The sequence below is a fragment of the Canis lupus genome, chromosome 2 (assembly GCF_011100685.1).
Source record: "Canis lupus familiaris isolate Mischka breed German Shepherd chromosome 2, alternate assembly UU_Cfam_GSD_1.0, whole genome shotgun sequence".
NCBI lineage: Eukaryota > Metazoa > Chordata > Mammalia > Carnivora > Canidae > Canis > Canis lupus.
The window spans coordinates 52071777-52099011 of record NC_049223.1 but is presented as its reverse complement, the minus strand read 5'-3'; the positions used below and the strand labels follow the sequence as shown (position 1 = coordinate 52099011).

Genomic DNA, 27235 nt, shown 5'->3' with positions numbered 1-27235 from the left:
TTGAAGGGCTTAGATTTCATCAGAAAGAGGAAGACATAAGGAGGCCAGGTTAGGGTGGGGCAGAGTGAGATGAGGGAGGTGGTTTCACTATCTGTGGGTGGAATACTGATTAGATAGAAGAAAATGAGCTGCTCACCGAATGGTTTTAATTTCTCAGAAAAAGCTCTTCATGTCCAGGCTCTAAAATGCTCCAAGATTTTAGTGCAGATAAGGACCCAATTTATAAACACCTTCTATCTAAAATCACCCTGACTCTCCAGGCCTCCTCTCCAGGCCCATCAGGCAATAACAGCAAGGTCCACCACATGGGAGGGTCCTGGGGAGGCTTTAGTCACATGATATTGGGGAGCTACTCAGCCTATCTTGCTTAAATATAGGGGCTTACGGGTAAATTGACTCTAGATCCCTATTCTTTCCTGTTGCACTCCAGGATTAGGCTGTTAATACACTCTATCATCCTATCTAATGAACATAAATAGGCAATGATGATTCACATTCCTTCCTGTCTTAGAGTATTTCACTTTCTCCAAGCTCTAGTTAGGGATTCTCAAAACAGTTATTTGGGGAAAACTTTTCAAAAATACAGTTATAAGGTTCCGTACTTCATTTTTTTTTAATTTTTATTTATTTATGATAGCCACATAGAGAGAGAGAGACAGAGACAGAGACATAGGTAGAGGGAGAAGCAGTCCCCATGCACCAGGAGCCCGATGTGGGATTTGATCCCGGGTCTCCAGGATCGCACCCTGGGCCAAAGGCAGGCACTAAACCGCTGCGCCACCCAGGGATCCCAGGTTCTGTACTTCAAACACTGGATCCGAGTCTCCTCTCTCTGTTGGGAATATCTGAAAATTGAATCCAGATCCCTCTACTTCTGGATAGGCATTCTTTTCTATCTTGTGGCTTTACTGTTTATCCCCAAACTTTGGAGCCCATACATCCTGCCTAAAGTTAGATTTGTTTCTAAATCTCTACCTACAAAAAAAAAAAAATAATAATAAAATCTCTACCTACAGACCCAGTAAATATATGATTAGGAGGGAGATGACTCCATGTGGCCAGTAAGCAGAGATAGCAGGCCAAGGCCACAGAAACAGAGAACAGAAACTGAGGAGCATACATACTCCATGGAGCCTGGAAGTGGCTCCTGACTCACGTCTGGATTCTGCATGGATCTCCAAATACTGACTAGCAGAAAGGAAAGAGTCAGGCAGTTATGGCCACAGGTTCTCGAGTCACACTTGACTGAGGTCAAGATCCCAATTTTGCTCATCAGTCATATGATCTTGGTCAAGGCACTCATTCTGTTTCTCAAATGGAGATAACAGTGACACCTGCCTCATAAATTTTTACAGGGATTAAATGATTTAAAACCTTGGAAAGTTTTTCTAAATGCCTGGAACACAGTAAGTGTTGTTCGCCACTGATATTACAATCATCAATAACTTTATTATTTACTTAGCTAGCTAGTTTACTCCTTAGCCTAACTGAATCTTACCCGCAGGGAAATTCTTTTCCTTGCAGATATGCAAACCAACCCATTCTACAATTCCAGTCACCCTTCTGTTGCACAGTTTGTACCTTCTGTACCTTTATTAGGTGTATATTCACAAATATCAGGAGTGGGCAGACTGATGAAACAAACAAAACCAAGTAAGCCTCAAAAATCCAAAAGGACCAGGGACGCCTGGGTGGCTAACTGGTTGAGTGTGTCTGCCTTTGGCTCAGGGTGTGATCCCAGGGTCCTGGGATGGAGTCCTACATCGGGCTCCCCGCAGGGAGCCTGCTTCTCCCTCTGCCTAAGTCTCTGCCTCTCTGTGTCTCTCATGAATAAATAAAATACATTTTTTTAAAAACTCCAAAAGGATTTCATCAAGGTACCAGGATATTTTCATCAATGTTGACTATTTGCTTGGATTAGGAGCTAAGAAAACATGCCCGGCACTAAGATTGTGTAATCCCCTCAAATGTCTCCCTGGAAGCAGCAGTAAATGTATAACACTACTGCTTCCATTCATAGTTAATCATTTTATAGTTGGGCTAAAAAAAGAACTTCTTTAAAAACATATTGCTAAACTTTAAAATATCTTTGCTTCTTGAGTTGGAAAAACAGAACTAGAATGGTTCTGTATGTATGAGCAAAAATATAGTCATACCACAGACGCATAAATGTCACAAAAACTCTGTCTCATATGTAATGTTGCTTATGTTAAAAAAGAAAATTCTCACATTCTGCCAAATCTCCGAGGCTACAGTAACTTGGACCATCATCAGTAGATCCTCTCTGAGAGAGGCAGGAGACACCAGGGAAATCACAAAGTCAAAGAAGATACTGCAAGACTAATCTAGAGGCAGAAAGGACCAGAAGGCATCACCTGGCCCAATCTTCTCAGTATCAAATGTAGGCAAACTACAGCAGGGAAGGGAGCCTGTCTCCCAAGGTCACCTAGGTGAATGGGGGGCACATGTGGAACTGAGGTTTGAGTTGCATGGTTCTAGTCTAATACTGTTTTTACATTACTCCATGGCAACTATTTTATACAAGTAAAAGAAGAGTATAACTATAATTTATATACAATGTCTTAATTAAATACATACATATCTTTGTAACTCATCGTTAATTGAAAGGAAAAGAGAGCTTTTAGTGAAATATGCTTTATATTTTCTATACCAAATGTAAAACATATGTATTTGAGCAAAATTAGACATTACAAGACTAGAAACAAGAATAACAATATCAAAATAAGCATTAGACCCACCATCCAAGCACAGCTACTCCTAATGGGTTAGTATATTTCTTTCTAGTTTTATTTCTCTGCCATCATTTTTATGTATTTGTAGCTGGATTATATACATAATGCAGAATTTTCATTTTCACATAACAGTATAACATAAGGACTTTTTTCTGTTTTAAAAATACATTCTTAGGGAAAACTGGGAAATGAAAATAAAGTTAACTTTAATGAAATTCAACTTAACTAAAATTAGTTAAAATTTTTAAATAAAATTTAAATCACTGTTAAGGGGCACGTGGGTGGCTCAGTAGCTGAACATCTGCCTTCACTTGGGGCATGACCCCCGGGTCCTGGGATCAAGTCCCACATCAGGCTCCCTGTGAGGAACCTGCCTCTCCCCCTGTGTCTCTCATGAATAAATAAAATCTTCTAAAAAATCAATCACTTAATATTACACCACTGATATACAATCTTTCCTACCATTGTTTGATGTGGTTTTCTATCTCTTCCATTTTCCTGCAGAGACACCTACTCCATTCTGTAAATTCCAGGGTTGATCAACTTTAGAGCCTCAGGATACATGAAGGGAGCAGAGGACAGAAGAGGAATTAGCAAGCGAGTTCAACCCATGACCCCTCCCTCACCTCCTGCTCAAATCCCACCTGAGCCCACCAAGTTCAGCTGGAGGAAGAGATTCCAAGAATATAGATAAGGAAAAGATTGATCCAGGGAAGGGGAAAGTTAATGGTGTGGCTCTGACCACAGCAGGATAATAAATCTCAAAGAAGGGGCCCCCAAAGGAAGCTAAAGCCAAGTGAGTAAAATCCAAAGTGGGAGAATGGAAGAAATAGGAAAAAGATAAACTAAGAAAAAGGCAGGAAAAAAAAGAGGAGAATAACAGAGAAAGAGAGAAAAACTACTACCTTTGTGTTCTTTTTTACCTCTTCCTTTGTGACTTTAAAAACATTACTCCCCAGAGTAATGGTGAATTTTGTGATAAATTTCTTCCCTACAACTGATGTTTGGCTTGGCTCCAACATGCTGTTTCATTTTGACTTAGAACTTTATCTCTGCCCATAGCCCACTCGGTCCCCATACTATGGTAACTAAGCTTGTTTTACCCACTTGTCTTGCTGGTTGGAACAAAAACTTGAGAGAGCCAATGGCTAAAACAATGGCAGAGCAGGTCTATAATGTTTATAGATACATTTGAAAGAAACTTCTGAGGTTTCATGTCTCTCATTTTTTACAATGACGCTCTTATCTTCTTCCATAAAACAGATTTCCCTATCAGGAGAGATTAACCCTCATTTCAACTGATGGGCTATCATAGAATCTACTCAGTTGAAATTTGTATTGTTGTCTTTGATACCTTTTCTACATGGAATAAATAATCTGTTTAGTTTTCTAATGGAGTAAACCCATACATACTGGGTTTAGAGTTCTGTATTTAAATTTCTCTTTAAGCAAGAAAAGAGGGAAAGGGGGAAAGAAGCTATTAATTTACAACTATTAAAATAACGAACAGTATGTTCCAAGGGTGAATTTAACAGACCTAAGAAAATTTTTACAATTAGATCACTTTTATAAAATTATAGATTAATAATGTTTCTTCATTTCTAAGAATTTATCCCTTATTGACTTTTGCCATCAATTCTCATATTTCTAAAAGAAACATTAAGCAACCCACTGTATCCCCCATTTTCCTACACAGAAACAGCTTAATTAGTAGATCAGACACAGAAAACAGGGTGTCTACTAAATGCTCACAAGAAATCTTCTTTTCAAAATTTAACGAAAGAAACCTTAGGAAGGTCCACTAAGCCAGGGACAGAATGCCACAAAAGCATATTTTATATTAAAGTGAGCTTGTCAAGAATCTATTCTTTCAGTTTCTGTGCATATGCCAGCACACAGCCTCATCAGAAGACCAGCAGCATAGCTGTTTCCTGGTGCCAAGACACCACCCAGCAGAAACTGCCAGGGTGTCTGAGATTCCACCAAAAACACATTCCCTCAGGTTAAGACATTGCTTGTTCCTAAATAACCTCCTTCTAAATTAATCCAAATGTTAGAAAAGATAATATTATTTATCTGCAAGATCTTTTTGCACATAATGTCCTGTCTCTTTCCTATTCTGACTAGAAAAGTTTCCTGGGGTATTTGTTCCTACCTCCTAGTACCTATGTGAGTATTCACAGTTTTATCTTTCTGAGCACTGTTGATTTCATTTATAAAAAGAAGAGAAAATATTTCCCTTTCCAGATTACTATATAGATTCATTCATTGATTCATTCTAAAACATTTATTGAAAATTTTGTGCCAGACAGTCTTCCAGGAGTTGGGGACACAACAGTTCACAATATAGGTAATAGCCATACCTTCTTGGAGGTGGGGGAGGGAGCAAGATTCAAGGAGACAGACAATAAGTAAATTGCTGCCCGCTGATGTTTTAGAATATTCCATTTCTGTACTGGGTGATTAAGCAATGGCCCCCAGCTGGTCATGCAGATATTTGATGGAATAGCCTTTCTGGCAGAGGAAATAGCAGGTGGAAAGGCTCTGATGTAGGAGTGTGTTTGCCTTTTCACACAACAGTGACGACACCAAAGTGGCTGGAGCGGAGTGAGTGAGGGAGTGAGTGGTAGGTGATAAGGTCAGAGAATCAGGAGGGCTGAGAACTATGTAGGGCCTTTTGCAAGCCAGTATAAGGGCTTTGGGCTTTTGTTCTGCATGACATGGAGCTTCTGTACATTCTAAGCAAAGGCAGGACATGGCTGCCTTCTGTTGTAAAAGAATCACTCTAGCTCTCATACTGTGATCAAACTGCAAAGGCAAGGAGAGAAACAGGGAATCCACTTAGGAAGCCAAGTTAACAATCCAGGAGGAGGGTGGTGGCTTGGCTGGGGCGGGGGGGGGGGGGGGGGGGGGGGGGGGCGGCAGCCAGAGGATGGGCGGCAGCAGCAGCTGGATTTGGGGTCTGCTGTCAAGGCTGAGAGGGCAGAACCTGGTGATGCGTTAGAGGACGTAAATGAAGGGGAATAAAGCCTAACATTAGCAAATGTTCTGTACACATTAGCTTCCTTCCATTCCTTCCTTCTGGATAGATACTTGAGATGACATGCTGCTGAAAGGAGGAATTTGGAGGGACAGGAGGAATGAGGACTGACAGGGAGAAGTCAGAGCATGGGCTTAGACACAAAGACCTGCTCAGTTGGATGTCTCTTCTAAGCAGCATGAGGTCTTTAAAAGACAGCTAGGAGAGCCCTCTTCTTCCCACACCTCACCCCTAGCACCATTACCCTGAAGCATGGAGGTGAAGCAGAAGCCAGCCCTACTAGAAGTGTATATGGCTTCTAAGGGACTTCTGAATTAATGTCAGTCTTGATAACCCTGTTGGTGGAAGGAAAACATTTTTTTAATGCTGATCAGGTTTTGAGGTCTTAAGTCTCGTCAAAGCTGAACTCTTCACCTCTCCTAAATACCTATATTGACATAGCACATGGCACCAGATAAAACCTAAAACTTCAATGCAACTCAAGAGAAAATGGGGAATTGAGAGGACCAGAAATAACTGGGATTTATTTTCATTTCCCAAATGAGAGCTCAAATAATAATGTCATAAGAAAAAATAAGCTATATTCCACAGTACAATGTTGCAGAATGAGATGCTACTCACTATAGTAGCAACACCCTAATGTTATTATCTACTCTAATAGTTTAATATTCATCTATTTTTTCCTCCTATAAAACATATTTGAATTGCATTTTGCAGGTATTTATTATGAATTTATTTAAGCTTGATTTTATTTCAAAGCTCCAACTCCAGCAGGGTAAAATCGCTTAATTTACCAACATAGGACAATCATACTGATGTGAACCATCCAGAGCCTTGGAAAGGGTGGGCCTCATAGGCAGGAGTTCTTTTCCTGGACGTGTTCCGTGGTAGGACCTGTGCAGCCCAAGGGAGACCAGACATCTGGACATGGTGGCAGATTGGCAAAATTGGGGAATCTCTATGGCCGTGTTATTTTCTTCCTTGATACAAGACAGCAAACAGAAAGGAGTCTCTTCTTTTCCCTCAAGTTTCTGACAATTTTGCGTGGTTGTGCTGATAAGGAGACTCGGGCAGAATTCTGGATTTCTGCGATAGCTTCTCTCTGGGCACATATTACAGAAAGAAACTATGACAGTCTTGAGAAACCTCGTACTCTCACTGCTCTGGGGGTTTCTCACTCTCAAAACTTAAGACAAGGTTTCATTTCATTTCCTTCTCAACATTGGCCTCAACCATTCCATGCTCTTACTATCCTTCAAAACCTATTTATAACAGCCAGAAATCACTTGAGATGAGAATGGATGTCTTTGAAAAGCTGAGGGTTTCTAGAGGCCAACAGCTTTAGAAGAGAAAAGTGAAGCCAAGAGAGGCTGGGTAATTGCTCTCGGCTATGAGAGGAGAAAAAAGAAAATATCATGGGCGCAGGACATGCAAGTTCCCTTCAACCTTACCAGATGTTCAGGTTACATACTGTACAATTCTATTTTTATAACATCTTTGAAAGGACAGTGTTTAGAAATGAAGGGCAGATCCAGGGCTGCAGAGGTCTGTGGGGAGTGCTGCAAGGTGGTGGTTGTCATTATAAAAGGGATCCTTGTATTGCCTGTGGGAATTGTTCGGAATCTGGACTGAAGTGGGGTACATGCCAGCTTACACAGGTGACAAAACTGTGTCACAGTCAATACACACACACACACACACGCACACACACAGAGTGCAAGTGAAACAGAGGAAATCTTCATTAAGATTTCTGAATTCTATCAATATCAATGTCCTGACTAGGGGAATGGGCTGCTCTGTATTATTTCTTAAAACTAGGTGCGAATTTACAATTGTCTTGATAAAAACTTCAATTAAAGAGAAAGTGCTTAATAGGAAGAAAGTCTTTAAAATTGCATGCATGATACAGATACTGACAAGACAAATGCAGAAAAATTGACAAAGAGCATATTTACCAGTAAAGAATGATTAATAAGAAATAATGAAAAATAACCAATCTAGATAATGTTTAGACATAACAGAGTAAGGCATCATTTTTGCCTATCAAGAGTTAACATTAAAATAAAAAGATATGGTGAAAGTATAATAAGACTTATACACCCATACAAGGATATCAGAAATGTAAACTGATACAATATTTTTAAAAAGTTACTTGATAGTTTTGTAAAAATGATACATGCTTGGTATTTAAAATTTAAGAAATAAGGAACAGTAAAAAAAGAATGCAAAAAAATCATCTAAAATTATTTTACCCAAAAATAGGCATTAACACTTGGCAAACATTTCACACTATTCTTTATGCATATAGTCAAACAGATAAAAATAACAATTAAAAACTGCATTATACATGATTTTAAAATAAAAAGCATTTAATTCAGTATTCCCTGAAATTAGCAGAAAAATCTAATTGTCTTAAAATTGACAGAATTGATGAATATTCCAGTAAGCTTCTTTACAGTTAACAATATTATTTCTCAAGAGATTTTTTCCAAATTCAAAAGATGAGGTAAAATATTGTGAACTAAGATTGTAATGTGTCTCAATGTGTATTTTTAGTATGTATTTATTAATAAGCATCTACTTCAATTTTCAAGTAATAAAGTTTAGTCAACTCTATGATAAAAAAAACAGGAGTCTAAACAAACTTACAACCAACCACAAATGTCCCGTTCTATTTTTATACACATAAAATACTTTAAAATATAAGCTTACTGGTAGGATGAGTTTTCCAGAAACAATAACAGAATGCCAAGCTACAACAAATTAACATACAAGACGAGAAAGAAAAAAAATAAAGCTATATGGGGCTGAAGCTAATACTGATTACTAGCAATTTGAAATACAAAGATACTACTCATGATTTCAGATTATCAGTCTGTCTCCTTCCTGATTTACCTGTCCAGTGAAGATCTGGCTTTAATCAAACACTGTTTTACACACAATTACTCAGAGTACTACAGTATTTTAGCTTGCCCCATGGTTTTCTCCTATCACTTTTCCCCCAGATGTCCAAATGTGTATTTTTTATTAGACAGATAAGTATATTTGCTCATCACTAAAGACATTCCAGATTTTAAATAATGAAAGGTATATATTAGTGTATATACTATCTTCTCAAGATCATCTCTGTGGAGCCATGTGCTCAAACCCAGTAATTCTATACATTTATTTCAAAGAAATGATCAGAGATATATTCAACTTTTATGTACAAAGCTGTGTGTTACTTTTTATTATAATAAAAATTAGAAACAATCTAAATAATTAATAGTAAAGGGTTTGTTAGAGAAATTATAAAGAAGCATATGCTATAAAGAACCCTTTTCTAAATGTTCACATATACAAATGCAAATGCATAAAAAAAAGTATGGAAAGATGCATACAAGATTGATAACAGTTATGTCTGGGGATGGACTATACTGGAGAACTTTGTTTAACTGAGACTTTTAAAATGAAAATACATTGGTATATTACCTGATTTAATTAAAAAAAAAAACACCTGAAACCATTATTAATATTCCATAAGCCTGGCATAAACAAAAAATCAGATCAAAGAAAAATAGCAGTGAACAGAACTGTATCTGTATGATGAAGTATCATATACCTATTGTTTTTAAAAAGATTTTAGCACTATGGGAAAATGTTCATTATAAATTATGAAGTAGAGAAAAAGATTTTATAAAATGTTCTAGCTGCTGTAAATATCTATGTGCATCCATAAATAGGAAAATAGAAGAAAACACATCAAAATATTAATAGTCGTTACATTTGTGTTGTAAAATATTGGTAATTTCTGTTTTCACTTTCTAAGTTTTCTGGAATTTTTTATAATAAAGGTAAAAATAGTTGAAAGCCAAACCACACACTGGATTCTCTCACCAACCACACAGTACTACTGCCATCAAGTCCCTGGAAAACAGTCAGTCATTCTGTTATGGATCTTCATCTTAAAGTTTGTGCACGGTAGATGATACATGATTCCACTAACTAGAAATTGGCTATGGTCTGACACAGGTTGGAAGGTCCCATCAGTTTTACTGAAGACAAACATCCAAACAAAATGTGGACGCAGACTACAGAGGTTCACAGAAGTTTTAAGATGTCTCTAGGAATGTGCTAAACTGACCGACCACATGTTTTGATAAAAATTTAGAAACACTGTTGTGATTTTCTACTAAAAAAAAAAAAAAAAAAAAAAGCCCAATGTTGTGTATGCTTTTGACCCCACAAACTTAGATCTATTGCTGAGTATTAATAAGGTCATTGTTTGGCTGGAAAGAGAGGATCTGAAAAGAGGCAATGATAGCAAAAGTTACTGAGTGCTAAGTATATGCTAGGTCCAATGAAAGGCATTTTGTACAAACTGAAGCTTCCAAAGAATCCCAGAGCTTTGATTTCTTGCTTTGGAGCCCATCTCCTCACTTCCTGGCTGTGCTGAATTATGGAGCCCATGAGGAGGCTGGGGCTCAGCTACACCCATAAGGATGAGAGGAATGGGAATGAGAAGGGATGTCCAGCCTTGACTCAATTCTTCACTGTCTCCTACTTCCCTTCATTCATTGCTTGATAATACTGCATTTTATTTGTAACATACTTTTTTGGTTTTGAAGTCTTTTTTGATGCATTTCTTCTGGCCCTATAACCACCCTGGAAGATAGGCTGGTACTATTAAAGCCATTTTTCAGACAAGAAAGCAAAGATTTAGAGATGTTGGGTAGAGATGTTCGGTGAAAGGCAAAGATGTTTGTGTACTAGGCAAATATCAGACAAAATGGTCACCAGAACCCAGGCTTTCTGACCTTCTAGGTCACCCAGTAACTGTCCCCCTCCCTCCATCCCTTGAAGCAGTAAGTGACAACTGGTAAACAGACCTTACTTCAACAACACCAGTGTCTATAAAAAATGTCCCTGGGTAAGCCAGAGCCACACCCAGCCACAGGAACTCAGAAAGAGCAAAACCACTAGCAATCTTTTCTCTTGACTTTCATTATGAGAGCACTGACAGAGCCTATCCATCTCGCCAAGGCCAACGCTGAGCACCAAGCCCCTGAATTTCCGCCTCTGTGATAAGTGTGCTGCCCTCAGCCTCCACCACCGCATCTCCAAAACTTATGGTTCTCAAGCATCTTCCACAGCTTCCTCTCTTCCACTCCTCCTCAGCATCACTTCCGTATTCCAACAAATTTGCCCTTTTGGTAACTCAGATCTTATTTTGCTGCATGTGGAAACCATGAAAGTAGTTCTAATGTCAAAACAGAACCACTCATCATCATCCAACGTTATTAAAATAGAGGAAGAAATTGAATGTGAAGATGGCCAAAGAGGTGACCTTGCCAACTCTGCCCAGATTCCCCAGCTACAGGAAATTCTTTTCCTGTCCTGACTCATAGGGAAAGTTTTTATAACTCAAGCTAGGCCAACAGAAAGGAAAAGTAAAGGTAACAGACACGGAAAATGATTTCCAGAGAACCCGGCTACATTTCTAGAATAAGCGGATTATAGTCATTGCTTCCATTTCTTCACTGCTTATTTCCGCATGACTGCTTTTAAAATGGCTCACTTCGGAGTCTCCAATAGCCTTCCTGAGGAGTAAAATTGCTTCTTTTCTCATTTCTTGCTTTCCACATTCTCTAGATCATTAACTCTGTTGACTTCCCCTTCTTCAAATCTGCCATGCCTCCAGACTCTGTAACATATCAAGGTTCTGGCTCTTCCCTGTTTCTCTACTTGCTACTCCTCTCCTTTATTCTGTTTCTATTTATAGAGCATTCTGCTAATCCCTGTCCCTCATTCTGTTTTGCTATTTTCCCCATTCCCACCACAAAAAGGATTCAAAATCTATGTGTCAACCCCAGTGCATCTGAGAAATAGGTCCCTTGTTCCTACTTGCAAATATAAGGTGTTTTCAGAATCTAGCTCAAACTTTGAGGAAGGCATGAGACACCACTGAATTTTCCTTGGGTTTAGACCTACATAATCTCAGGCTGAATGAGGTTGTCCAACCAGTTAGGGAAAGCTTACAGACCTCTCTGCCACAGTGTTCCACAAGGTGGGAGGAAATAGTTTTACCTTCATTATTACAAGCCAGATACCAAGGACCATAGCACAAGGGCTACACACTTACTTTGATTCTTTAATAACTAGAATTTTGTTGCTGACCAGTCATAAGCTAAATTGATATGTAATTAAAAGCATCTCTTGCCTGTTTGCACTCTGTGAGAATCAGCATGTTTGTCTAATAGAAGGGCAAAATAATTAAAGAAATTCTGAATACTGGAATTAGGAACCCACAGAGGGATGTGCTGCCCACACTATATCCTACCTAAACAAGGCATCCTCAAGGCATCTTCACATGTCCAGGAAGAAAAGCAATGGTCATTGACTAAATGCTTGATAGATATGATACAAATGGAGATAAAATTCCTTGCTTTCCAATAAAACGTGTAGAGCATTAATAAGAAGGTAGCAATAAATATCACTTTAACGTTTACAAGGCTCCTTATGGTTCATTCATTCAACAATGATCTATTTCATATTGAACAAGGGTAGACACTATAGGAAACGTAAAAGTAAATTCGAAATATTTCCTCTGGCAAAAAAGTGACAATCTATTAGTAAGATTAAATACACACTTAAATAACTACAATATAAGTTGAAAGTAAGCGATGCAAAAACTGTCCAGATAAAATATTACGTATTAGCTTTCTAAGTATCAGGATGGAGACACTACTTTTAAGTAGCATTTGAGGGATGCCTGGGTGGCCCAGTGGTTAAGCGTCTGCCTTCGGCTCAGCGCATGATTCCAGACCCTGGGATCGAGTCCTCTGAGCCTGCTTCTCCCTCTGCCTGTGTCTCTGCCTCTCTTTCTCTGTGTCTCTCATGAATAAATAAAATCTTTTTTAAAAAGTAGCATTTGATCTACTTAAGTAGCATAACCATTCATTCGACAATGACTTTATAAATCACTCACAAAAAAACACACACAAAAAATAAATAAATAAATAAATCACTCACAAAGTGCAAACTTGTCAAAAAAATTTTTAACCTGAAAATCCTTTTTCTTTGGAGGGTACAACATTTTACACTCTCATCAGAATATATTGTTGTTCCACATCCTCAGCAAAAGGAATGGGGGATAAAAAAATGACAAAAACTAATGACCCCACCACAGTATAGCTCAGAGTCTTATTAGGAAAGCACAGTAACTGTATGAATACTAAGAATCACCAAAACAACATGCTGGGTCTTTCAACTTGACAATACCCAGGCAATCTAGTCCCCTCGAACCCATGCCCCATAAGGTATCACAGTGCTCCCCTTTCCCAGCCAGGAAGCCATGAAAGATGGATGCCGGGTTGAAAATGTCTACCTACCAAAAATCCATTTACGAACACAGACAATATTGGTGTTTTATCTCCCAAGAACCCTACCTCTACTCAGAAAAACAATTAGGGTAGTCATTTTTGGGGCAAATAATTAGGGCAAACATATGTTGGCCATTTAGCTGACCATGAATGTAAATGAGGCTGAAATACTAAGTAATGTTCCTCAATTAGTTACGATAATCCTCTTCACAAAAGACGGAGAAGCGTATTATGTGTTTATACCAAGCCCCGTAGCTTGTTGGTGAAAATGGCCTTGTAATGGGTCACTGAGATAACTCAGCTAGGACACAGCCCCAAGATTGGAGATAATAAAAAAAAAAAAAAAAGTGCCTTCTTTCATGCCACATAAGCAAAAGTATTCATACCTATCCTTGGCATTCATTTATTCCAGATATAAAAACAAGCTCACTTATACTTTTAAATATACTACAATTCTATATAAAATGGAGTTTCCTTTATAAAATATTTACGTTACATTTTATTCAAAAACAAAACAAAAAAACCTCTTATCTTTTTCTCAAAGTCTAAATGAACTTTAAGAAATTAACAAGGTTAGTTCATTTATTCACTATCACTGATATCTCATTTGTCCATGTATTCAGCACAAATTTAGCATGGTATACTAAACACCACTCTTGGTGTTAAAAAGGAATAAAGCACAGCCCCTGTCCTCAGGATGCCCACAGCCCAGCTGACAAAGCACATAAGACAGAGTAATCAACATTCAAAGCTTAACCATGGCCTCAATGGAGGTGGGTCTTACATGGGCAAAAGAGCCATGACAGGCCCCAAAAGGTGACTTATTAGTACACCAGGTCCAGGTAACAGCTGGAAGAAAAAAAGCCCAAAGGCTAATGGGAGAGCAATGAAGGAATTTCCCTGGTTGAGCTTGGTTTAATCAAATATTAAGTTAATGAGATTTTTTTTTATCCTGAGTAAATCTTGGAAGAGTCTAAAAATAAAAACACATTGACTGGACTTTAAGTGTTTCTCTCTAAATGAAACCCTGCTAAAAGTCTCATCTTCAATCTGAGCTGCAAGGTTTCTAACAGTGCTATTTATTAAAAGCATGCCTTTCTTCAGAAGGGAAAGCACTCTAAATCCTAAAAACAAATGTGAAGGAAGGGTCAGAGTATAATAAGTGCCTTTAATAGTTAACACAATTACTTGAGCAAACACACCCAGAATTACCAACAAAATAGATGTTTACATAAGGGCTGACAACATGAATCAATTACTGTAACAGCCTAGTTTCACTGAGAGAGAGAGAGAGAGAGAGAGAGAGGAGAGAAACAGAGCAGAGAGGGAGAGGGAGAGAGAGTGATAGAAAGCACTTTTACAGTCAAAAAATAATGACCAGTATTTTCCTCATCAGTTTTTCATTCCTACATCCCAATATCCTTGGCCAGTATTATTCAATAAAATTTAAATTATTCCACAGCTGAAGTCTACAGGGGTTAAGAATCTGACACAAATACATTAATTCAGGAAAGCAGAGATGGTGCTGGATTTAAGGCTGAGTGCTCAATCTACCATTCTACTTCCAAACTAGCTTTGGACAACATTTTAAAGAATGAGCTATAAATCAGAAAGGAAATGAACTCTGAGTCACCTCGTAACTAATCCAAAACACCTCAATTCAGTGCCACCACACCCTCCACCTTAGTGACTGAGGGCCAAGAAATCTCATAGATCTTGTATCTTTCCTGCTGAAACAGTGCATTTCTGCTTGGAACTGCTGAGAATTCCCCTTCCCCTCTCTTCCTATCCCTTAAGATGTACAGTGCCCTCTCCTGCTACATTCTCTGGGGAGTAGGCTCTTCTTTTCTGGCCATTAATTTTTTTCTATTATTAGTTCAAATTAACTCATTTTTAATTGTAGTTTGATGAATTCTAACAAATGTTTAATTCTGTGTAGTCATTACCTAAGTCACCACAGAGAACATTTCCACCACCTGAGAACTTTCCCTTGAATACCCCTTCCCAGTCAGTTCCTGCCATCCCTCATCTCTACCTCCATAGAACACCTGTGGCTGTACTAGAATTTCATAAAAATGGAGTCATCCCACATGTTCTTTTGGTATGTGTCTGGCATCTTTTGCTCAGCATGTATGTAAGATTCAACTAGGCCACTGGGTATATTGGTACTCTCTTTTTTATTGCTAAGTAGTACTATATTTTATGACTGCACCATGATTGTTCATCCATTATCTTGTTGATGGACATTTAGGCTGTTTTTAATTACAAACAAGCCGTTAAGAACAAATCTGCCAAAAATATACCATAAGAAAACTTCTGGGGGTCTATTGCTTTCATTCTTTTGCATAAATACTAAAAAGGATCATAGAACAGATTTAAACTTGTAAAAAAAAATTTAATCTGCCAAACTTTTTTCTTTGGATAGTACAATATTCTATCCTCTCACTAGCAAACCATTATAATTCCACATCCTCAACAGACATAGCTGTGATCAGTCTTTTTAATTTTAAACAACTTAATAGGTATGCAATAATATATCGTTGTAGTTTTATTCTGCATTTCCCTGATGACTAAATTCATTGATGACTTTTTCGTATTTATTATACAGGCCATTCACACATTTTCCATTGTGAAATGTCTGTTCAAGTCTTTTGCCCAACTTTTAATGATTATTTCTTTTTATTATTGGATCATAGGAATTCTTTATTTAAGAACTTGTCAGATTTACGTTTTGTGAATATTTTCTGCCAGACTATTTTTTATTGATACCTTCTGTGTATAAGAGAGAGGAGTTTAGTGGGTTTTTTTTTTTCATACAGATAAATTTAATTGTTCTAGCACTTTCACTGAAAACTTTTCTTACTTTACTGAGTTGCTTTGGAACATGTGGCAAAAATCAATCGTGTGATTCTATTTCTGGATTCTATTTTATTCCATTGATCTATTTGTCTAGCCTACTTCAGCATCACACTGACTTATTTATTGTAGATTTATGCTCTATATTGAAACCAGGTAATGGAACTTGTCCAACTTTGTTCTTTGTTTTATTCTAAGTGCTTTACTTTCCCCATAAACAATTAGAATTGGCTTGTCAATTTCAACAACAACAATAACAACAGCAAAAACCCTGCTGGGATACTTACTGGGATCGTACTGAATCTATTAATTTTAGTAATGCGGGTGTTTGTATCCAACATTTTTGCTAAATTCACTTAATTTTAGTAGTTGTTTTAAAGCAGGATATTTTTATATTCAAAATCAGTTCATCTGTTAATAAAATTTTTTTTCATTTCTTTCCCATCCATATGATTTTTTTTCTTCTTTGATCACACTGGTTACAATCCCCAGTACAATGATGAATAGAAGTAGTGGAAAATCCTTGCCTTATTCTTGCTTTAATGAGGAAAATAGACTTTCTTCATGAAATCTGATATTATCTGTACATTTTTCATGGATGAGTTCTATTAGATCAAAAAAGTTCACTTCAATTCCTAGTTTTCTAAGAGCTTTAATGGTGAATAGTGTTGAATTTGTCCAGTGCTTTATTCAATCTATTCAAATGATTATACTGTTTTTCCCTTTAATCTGTTAGGATGAGGAATTACATTAACTGATTTTCCAATAATAAACCAATCTTGCACTTTGCTATAAACTCCACTTGGTTGTAATTATTGATTTTATATTTTACATATACATATGTGTACACATATCATATATAACAGGTATGTACGTATATACATATACACATATATCTTTTATATATTTGTATATTTTATCTATTTTTGGTTTTCTAAAATAAGAATTGACATCATAAATTTAACTTTAATCACTGGTTTATCCACATCCCACAAAATGTTTTGATTTGGTTTTCATTGTCATTCAGTTTGAAATATTTTAAAATTTCCCTCCTGAGTTCTCTCTACAATTTAGAAACATACTGTTTAATTTCCAAATATATGAGGATGTTCTAAATGTCTTCCAGTTGTTGAATTCCAGTGTGATCCTACTGTAGTCAGTAAGTATTTCAATCTTTTTGAGCTTATCGGTAATAATTTTAGGGCTCATTCTATGATCTGTCTGGTTGAATGTTCTGCGTACCATGAAAAAGGATCTCTGCTGTGACTTTTTAGATGAAGGGTTCTATAGATACTGATAGGCTAAATTGGTTGGTAATTTTGTTCAAAACATGCAAACACACATATACGATATGTATTCTTTGTGACATTATCATATACTTTAGTTATCTTATAAGAAGTTAAGAAATTAATTAAGTAATCACAGTTATGCAAATACTTTTTTAGCATCCTAATATCTTCATATGGATCTGTGTCTCTCTCTACCTGGTATTATTTCCCTTGGGTCTGAAGAACTACTTTTAACATTTCTGGTTAACTCTGCTTTTGCTGGTTTTTAAAGTTGGCACTTCATCTTAAGTTCTAAAGGAGATTTTCATTGAGGTGAGAATTCTAGGTTGACTGTTTTTCTTTCAATGCTTTAAAGATGTCACTAACTGTATTATGGCATACACTGTTTTCCATTAAGTCAACAGTAATTCTGAATATTGCTCTTACTTATATGACTTTTCTCCTATAGATATTTTATCTTTGACTTTCAGAAACTTGAAAATGATGCACCCACATTATTTTCTTTATGTTTATTCTGCTTGGGGTTTGCAGATATTCTTATATCTGTTCGTATTTTTCATCAAATTAGGAAGAGTTTTGATATTATGTGTCCAAGTATCTTCCTTTCCTAATCTCTCCATACTTTTTTTATGAAAGTCCAACCATATATTGCTATATTGTTTGATATTGCCCCCAAGGTGGCTAAGACAAAATACATTTTTATGTTTTTTCTTTGTTATGCTTTCATTTAGATAATTTCTAGTACCTACTCATAAAATTCAGTGATTTTTCTCCTACTGTATCCAGTCTGTTAATAATCTTACGCAGTGAATTTTTCCTTTTAGATAATGTATTTTTTAGCACTAGTGCTTTGACTGGTTATTTTTATTTTATTGGTTATATTTATTGGTTATATTTATTTCTCTGAGATTTTCCATGGGTTAAATTATTAAGCTCTTTTCTTTTAAACCACCTACCCTTCATAATAGTTTTTCAAAATGTTGTCTAATACTTCAAATATCTATATCATCTCTGGGTCTATTTTATTCACTGTTTTTCTCCTTATTGTGGTTTACATTTTTCTGTTTTTTCACTTGTCTAATAACGTTTTATTATTACTTAGACATTGTGAATGTTACATTGCTGAGACTCTGGATCTTATTCTCTTCTTCTAAAACTTGTTGATTTTTCTTTCCTTGGAAGGCATCAAATAGAGTAGTAGATAACTTCTATCCTGTCAAAGGTTTAGCTAAAGGCTTTGTTAGAGCAGGGATACAATAACCCTTGCTGTAGGGCTAAAGTAGCTTACTCCTGATGCATGGCCTTTCTGGTCTCAACTAAACATCTAGTATGTTCATTGCAGTCTCTTCCTCTGAATGTTGGGAATGCCAACACTTCCCAATCCTATGTTTTCAGAATATCCACTCAGCTAAAAGCCATCAGTAACTATTTTCTGCCACAACTGGCAGATTTTCATCTATATATGCATAGTCAGCTATAGACTCAGAGAAATACAAATTCTGATTGCTGATATTTATTCTTTAATATCTTACCTTGCAAGTTTCAACATCCTACAAACTTTGACTTTTACTTCCTTTGTTCAGCAAGATAGCTTTTTTCTGTGTGGGCTCTTTTTCCATGTGTTACCACTTGGAAAGTACCCACACACAAAAAGGCCAGAGTGAATGTGGAGCTCATCTTGTCTATTTCCCTTCTTCCAAGGATCATAGATCTGTGCAGTCTGTTTTCCAATGCCTGAAAAAAGATGCTTCAAATATTCATCCAGTTTTATATTTGTTAATGGAGGAAAGATAAGTATGATAATCATTTTTCTGTAATGGATGGAACTGAAAGACTATTACTAGAAGTTATCCCAAATAGAGGGAATACACATATATACTTCCAATAGCTATAGTGCAACAGAAACTCTTAAATACCTAAAACTTTCCAATGTCTGAAATTTAGGACCTGTGTACTTCCATTCATGATTAAATTACACCCTCCCAAACAAACAAAAAAACAGGTATTTACTGGCAGCAACACTTCTTGCTTGTTTTATAGGAAGACCAAAAAAAAAAAAAAAAAAGGCAAAAAACAAAGTATACTTGAAAAGTTAGCCTCATATGGCACAGGACTATAGAGTTTACCTCCTGAATTGCTGAACCAGTCTAAATTTGTTCCTATGTATGATTATCAGCTCTACACATGTGAATTTCTCATAACCTTGAAAGTGGCATTTAGTCCATCCATTTAGTCAAAATGAAACTTCTTGAGATCAGAATCTCTTATGGCTCAGAGGATCATATAATTAATTATTCTGACTGGGAAGCTTTGACAGTTTTAATAAATATGCAAGGACAATAGTCATACACTATGACTAGAACATATGGTCAATCTGTTTACTGTGTTCAAATGATCTCTTGCCTGGAGCTGTGAAGATGAGAAAGCAAGGTGGTTCTAGGACTTCTTTTAATAATTTATACTCAGCAAATTACGGGAAAGTCTGTTAGAAGAAACAGAAGTCTATGGAGGCTTACAGATCCACTAGTTTCAAGTGGCCAGTCCTCGTCTTTCTTCTTTATTTCCTGTCATGTTTTGAAAGACCACTTCCTTCTAAGTGCAGGAATGACCACTATGCATATCCTTCTTGTGTGTGTGAGGGAATAAAAAGAGGGAGAGAGAAGAAAGTGAGAAAGAGAAAATATGTTTTGCTATTTTTCTTGACAGGTGCATTTAAGTTGGTTTTATCTTTTCTGTCGAAAGTTGGAGAAATGGTGTTCAGGTCCTATTCAGACCAATTACATCATTTGTTGTATTGTCTTCATTGAGAGCCCTTGTATGATGGCATCAATGTAAAATTCTTTCTTTGTTACAGATTGTTTACCTCATTATGATTAGTGGGAATACTAATCACCCAAAGAAGAAAAGGAAAGATCATGCAAGGACTAACATAAGTAGTTTGGTAAAGAGAGCAGCTTTATTCTAGTCCTTGAGAACTGTTTTATCCGTATCCTTTTTTAAAAGGCTTGCAGCTAAAGCATCCCCAGTCCTCCTCTGTAGTCCCTTGATTCTATTTAACAGTTGTTCCAGAACATTTTATAGCCATTCAGCTTGGTTTCCATTGATTTATTTAACTGTGCTCAGAAAATATAATCACAAAATGTTCTCATGCCATTTAGGGTTCGAGGAGGAAGTATAATTATGTTCTTGCAAAAGTAAAAACCTTGTTTGCCCTATAAGTTTCCTACCTCCAGATCAGGTAGGAAACATTTTTAAAGGAGAAAGGAACAAATGTTTTCTCTATTGTTTCTTCTTAATTAGATGGATTAAGAAACAAGCAATGTTCTTGGTATGGGTAACATAAGTAAAAAATAGGGATCCCTGGGTGGCGCAGCGGTTTGGTGCCTGCCTTTGGCCCAGGGCGCGATCCTGGAGACCCGGGATCGAATCCTACATCGGGCTCCCGGTGCATGGAGCCTGCTTCTCCCTCTGCCTGTGTCTCTGCCCCTCTCTCTCTCTCTCTCTCTCTCTCTCTGTGACTATCATAAATAAATAAAAATTTAAAAAAATAGTGTATAATCAACAGATTTCTCAGTGATTTCATTGGTCTGATGTCATCCATGCATAAAGGGGCAGGAGATACTTAAATGGAAAGAAAATTTCTAATGCAGTTTGGGCTGGGGGTAGCATTTAATTCAGCAACCCTGGATGCATTGCAGTGATCTAAACAGGCACTCTAGAAAATTTTCAGAGTTCTGCAGCAGACATTTATTCCCAGTGCTGTCATCAGAAAACTACATCTCCTTAAATTCTAGTACCATACAGATGCATGAATACTAATCAGAGCATAAATCATCATAGCTTTATTAAGACAGTTGATGAAGATTCTGAACTTAAAATGTGATCTCTCAGCAATTGAAGTGATAAAAAAAAATTCTTCCTGATACAAAAAAAGATTATTCACTTGACCTAAATCATATACAAATTGGAAACAGTGGGAGAACTTCACAAAAGCAGGAGATGAGAGAAGACGGACCATCAAGATGAAGGCCAATACTTCCCTTAGTGGGTGCTAGAGAAACTTCTCACCTACACTTTATTGAGGAGAATCAGCGTGAAACACCATTCACCATAGCACCTGATGGCAACTTCTTCCTTCTAGTATTATGTGCCAAAATCCTTGGGAGTCACCAGTGATTCCTGCATCTTTTAGTCAATCCACTAGGAAATCCTATTGGCTCTACCTTCAAATATATTTAGCATCTCACAAATTCTTAGTAGCATAACTGCTTCAACCCTACCCATGCTACCATCATTTTTCAACTAAATTATTGCAGTAGCCTCCTTAGTGATCTTTCTGTTGCCATTTCTTACCTCCCATAGTCTACTTTCAACTCAATACCTGAAGCAATTATTTTATTTTATTTTTTGGAGCAATCGCTTTTTATTTTATGTTTGGAGCAATCATTTTAAAATTAAGGTTGAGGGATACCTGGGTAGTTCCATTAGTTGAGCCTTGACTCTTGGTTTTGGCTCAGGTTGCGATCTCAGGGTGCTGGGATCCAGCCCTACGTAAGGCTCCACAATCAGCATGGAGTCTGCTTGAGATTCTTTCCCTTCCATCTCTCGTACCCCTGCTCACACTTTATCTCTCAAATAAATACCCTTTCAAAAAAAACTAAGAGAGATATTGTTACTCATTTGCTCAATTCTTAAAGAGCTCTTCACTGATATAACAACAAACAACTTAAAGTTCACATCATTGTGTATATGATCTACACATACTGGTACAGTATCACCAGCATAAATCAGTCAATAATCCTAGAAGGCAGAATAGATGGCTTCCAACATATTAATGATATGACTTTGTGGATCCACAAAGCCCTCGCTTAAAAACCCCTCTCCTACTGACAGATTATGGAAATTCAAGCAGAGAGATTTATATGTCTGACCTATGACTTTGATCTTCAATGAATAATAAATATATTTTAGGACAAAAATATCTGTTCTTTGACATCATTTATATTTAAGAGTGCATATGATTCTTTGACATCTGTTCTTTGAAATCATTTATACTTAAGGGTGCATATGTTTCTCATGCCCTTTTTTTTTTGCAGTAAGTTATAAAAGAAAAGTAATATAGAGGTTTCACTATGGAGAGAAGGAAATGGAACCAAACCTTACAGAACAAAGAGGCAGAAGACTCAGATCACAAATTTCTGCTGCATCCTAATTCTACCAAGGGCCAAAACTAAAAACAACTTGTATTAAAAAAGGAAATGGCATTTTAAAAATTCACCATCATTATTTCTTTTTTCCCGTCTTCCTACCTTGATAGAAGCACGAACTCTTCTCACTGTAGCATTCCAGGTGTTCTCTCTTTAATTCTCAGGCCGAATTCATAGATTTTCAGGATAATTTGAAGGTTTTCTAGGTAATTTGGTGGAGACAGGTGATTTGGAGACCCTACTCTTCCGCCATCTTGCCCCCATCCTCCTCCATCAAAAAATAATAGTCCATGCTCATTGCAACAATTCAAGTAATACAAAAATATAGATTAAAAAATGAATCTTCACCTCCAGCTCTTACTCTATCTCTATCAAGACACATTATTTTAACAATTTAGTCTATATCATTCCACTGAGATACATTTAAATTCAAAGTATTACCTTAATGCTGACTGAGTTCAACTTTTGCATTCAGCTCCATTACACTATTTTCTTTGGTTAAGGTTATTTTTCAAAAAATCATCTTAGCTTTCTATAGAGACCATTTGAAGATAATTATTTTATAAAAAAGAAAGAAAAGAGGATCCACATGTAAAATATCTTTTTTATATCTCTCAATATCTGGCAAATTAGCTCATTAAACAATTTCTTTTTGCCTAAAAGTTTGAGATTTTTGTCAAAGGTTATGCATTCTTTCAGAAGAAGGAAATGACATGCTATTCTCCTGGTGGAAATTTTACAGAATTACTTTGTTTTTTTACATTGAAAATACACTTGGATAAATCAATGGCAATTTCTGTGATTGTTTGAACCCTTTCTCAGTGACAGGTTATGCATTAAGAAAGCACTCTTCATGAATTATCTCTTGCAAATCCTCATAACCAAGAGAAAGGTTTATTCTGGTTTTTCAGATTATAGTTAAGGACTAGAAAGTACTCAAGGAATTCCAAAATTCAAAAAGAGAAAATGTTCAAACTAACATTTCTTTGATTTACAGGAATTGTTTACATAATGTTACTTTCAGATTCTTTTATTTTTGGTTTTTCACTCTGGTCTGCAAACTTAAAAAAAATGTTTTGGATTAAATTTTTTTTTCTAAAACAAAAGGGATGTAAGAAATATTGAAAGGGACTCTAAGGGAAAGGAGGGGAACTGAGGGGGAAAAATTAGAGAGGGAGACAAACCATGAGAAACCCCTAACTGGGAAACAAAGGACTGTGGAAGGGGAGGTGGGTGGGGGGATGGAGTAACTGAATGACAGGCACTAAGGAGGGCACTTGATGGGATGAGCACTGGATGTTATATGTTGGCAAACTGAATTTAAATTAAAAAAAAAAATCTAAATAAATAAATAAAAGGGAAATTAATTTTTCTTTTGAGAGAAAGAAAACCAAACTGACAAAGTTACTATAATCAATCCAGCATAGCATAACTTTATATATCCAAGCCCTATTAAGTCATATCTTTGGTTTCTTTGAAACATTTTTAGAATATGGGGAAATAAATAGAAATCAAAAGAGAACAGAACTAGAATGTGAACTAAAACAAGTCAGAAGGCAAAGTGCTAGACTGACATGGGGTGGGAACAAGCAGACAGATGTAGCTGAACTGTATTTAGAAGTCTGGGGAAGTCATCTCTCATTTCCCAGGACAAGACGGCAAATGAGTCTTATCTCATTTGTGAACCCCATCTGATGGATAGCAGCTGTCTGGAGTGTAGTGCTTGAAAGGGATTCGAAGGCCCTCCTTGGAGACAGCAGAAAGTATTAGGAAGATTTTGACATGTCTAATTTGAGCATAAAATAGGGAATGGCAACATATATTCTATGGAGACAAAGAAGAAAAAGAAACTAATGGTAACCAAGCACTTGCTTTGCATGGTGCTTTAGACACATTCTCTTATTAAATTCTCATAGATCCAATGAAGTTAACACTATAATCTATATTTTATACATGAGGAAAACCATTCTCTGGGTGACATTTCACAGAAGGGGGAAAGAAACAAGGATTTTATGATACAGGGAAGGGAAGGAATGACCAAATGACCAGTGTTGCAGATGAACAGTTTGTGAATCAACTATTGCCATTCAGGACAGTGGAAAACAGTACAGAATCTGCAAAAACAAATAAAGGAGTTAAAGACTTTCTTTTCTTTTCTTTTCTTTTCTTTTCTTTTCTTTTCTAAGATTTTATTTATTTATTTATGAGAGACACACAGAAGGAGGCAGAGACACAGGCAGAGGGAGAAGCAGGCTCCCTGCAGGGAGCCCAATGTGGGACCCTGAGATCACGCCCTGAGCCAAAGGCAGACACTCAACCACTGTGCAACCCAGGTCCCAAGGCTTTTTTTCCAAGTTAAATCTTTTTGAGCAGGACAGTAAAAATCTCTGACATCTGCCAGATCTTTCTGGCGGCAGAATGGAAGGTGAATTGGATGGAGAAGATCCTGGGGATGAGGAGGTCAATCGGGAATTACTACAGGGTCCAAACAAGAACTAACAAGTGCCTGGATTAACATCATTACAGGGAGAATGGGAGAGAGTCTCTGCAAAAAATAATAACCATAACAACTCACATCTTTTGGGTGTTTGCTGTGTACCTTGCACTGTTCTGAGAATAAGTAAGCAAACTCATTTAATCCTCACAACAGTGCTTTGAACTAAGTTCTATTATTTCAAACACTGAGGCACAGAAAGTAAAAATTGCCTAAGGAAAGCCCTTTCCAGGGAGTCTGATATTTCATAGGATCCCAAAGAAGCAAAGTCATTTCTACAGAAACTTAACTCACAATCAAGGACATGAAAAAAAAATGTTTTGTTTTTTTCAGGGAGCCACTATTTATATATGTGAAAAATAAAATAAGTAGATAAATAAAATATGAAGTAAAATAAGCAGTCCCAACTTACCTGTAGCATTTGCTCCACTCTTTAGAAATGCATTCTAAATGATTAATTTCACCAACCAAAAGGTAATCCCATGACCTCATTTGCTAGAGGACCTCTCAGCCCCACCCCCCCACTGCATGTGCTATTGTAACTCACATAAGATATGCGAGAAATTCATTTTTGAATTTAGTCAGGGGCAGGAGCTCTCATCCCCAGCCCCATTGCCTGGTAGCTACTTATGCTACAGGAATATGTGTGGCTTTATGCCAAGTAAGCCAAGAGCAGGGGCTCAATAACTGTCCCCTCTCAAGTTTTCCCTGACAAGCTAAGCTGACTCACCCTGTCCCCAGTTCTCAACCTCAAGACCTGACTTAAACTGAAACAGTGATTAGAAATGATGTGTCTTCACAGAAGGGCAGTGCATAGGACTCTCTTTTAAAGGAACGTTGGACTACATTTAAAACTCTAGTTTTCCCTAATTCTCACAAGTAACCCTGACATTTGCAAGAATTGGCAGTGATCTATTTGTAAAAACCCATCTGTATTTCATATTTATGCTGCAACTGCGTCATTTTTTTTTTTTTTTTAGTTTTATTGTATTTTTTGTTTGGGATGTCTGTAATGATTTGTGTGAATACATGACATAAGCAACACAAAATGCTGGAAGGAAGGAGAAATGTCAGTGATTAAAAGCCAAAGAGATTCATACTTAGAAAATGAAAGAAATGCCAGTTACATTATTCCAAGGATTTGGCCTTTGCCTGGCCAGCAGCCCACCTCAAGTTCTGTGCCTCTGTCTCTCCACATACCCCTCTTCTGATTGTCTTCTAGCTGGCAGACTTCAACTTAGGGAAGAGCAGAGCTGTCATTTGATAAAACGCATTTAATTTCCAGTGAGTAAAATTAACTATCTTCACAATATTGTTCTTGATGTAAATATATTGTATATTTAACTCTAAATCACCTACTAATTTGCTTTAAATTGGTCTAACAATTATTGCTTAAAGTTATGGCAATGAAACAGCCTCTGCTTTTTGAAAAGCTAATTTTGACAGCAGGTGCTTTTTATGCCACTGTAATCTTTCCTATAAAGATCATTATCACTTAATTATAAATGGCAGCTGCATTGAGGGTATTTTAGTTCATGATGATGGTTTGATTGATTATTGGAGTTCCATTAAGTTAACAAGTCTAGTCTATTGGGATTTCCAAAAAGCATCATCAAGATTCTCAGTACCAGCACACACTAGTTCACTCTGTCACAAATTGTCAGCCATGAGGTAATGTTTTCTATAAAACATAAAGACAACTATCTTTTCCTTTTCGGTCAAGAAACTTAAAAAATAAAGCATTTGTGTGTGCTTTTAAACAATATGTTTCTTCAGTGTCTAACTCAACAATATATGCTTTGAAGAAAACCAATTTAGACAAAGTGTGTTGTTTGAAGAATATTATATAACTTAAAGAGGAACAAGAATTTTCTAGAACTTAAGGAGAAAAATGATTGTGGTAATATGTCTGAGACTTTTCATATTTTTTAAAAGTAAAAACTATCTTCCTAGGAACCCAATTTTGGTATTTTTTCCAAACTATAAGATAAACATAAAAGTGAGCAGATGTGATTACTTACCCTTGAAACTGATGAATCTTTAGGTCAAAGACTAGATACATGTTAATCTACATTTGTTTTCCATCAGAGAGATGCTGAATAGATCAAATGCAGGGACATTTTGTCCTCTTTGGGAATCTAACCCAATAGAGGAAGAACATATACGATTGCTTCTGTCCCTAAACTACTACTTTTCTAACTTCACTGCCTCTGAACCTTTACTACTCCTTTTCTA

At 36.7% G+C, this 27235-nt stretch overlaps 1 long non-coding RNA gene across 4 annotated transcripts in view; it reads right to left on the bottom strand.

The window, feature by feature from the left end:
- The window catches only part of LOC111092486, a 491589-nt gene that overhangs the window by 304585 nt on the left and 159769 nt on the right, over nucleotides 1-27235 (bottom strand). For all 4 annotated transcript variants that reach the window (XR_005355617.1, XR_005355615.1, XR_005355616.1 and 1 more), the window contains exons 6-8: nucleotides 26169-26253; nucleotides 6038-6128; nucleotides 3216-3305 (exon numbers count right to left, since the gene is read on the bottom strand). This is a non-coding gene — a long non-coding RNA (uncharacterized LOC111092486). The remainder of the gene's footprint in view (nucleotides 1-3215; nucleotides 3306-6037; nucleotides 6129-26168; nucleotides 26254-27235) is intronic.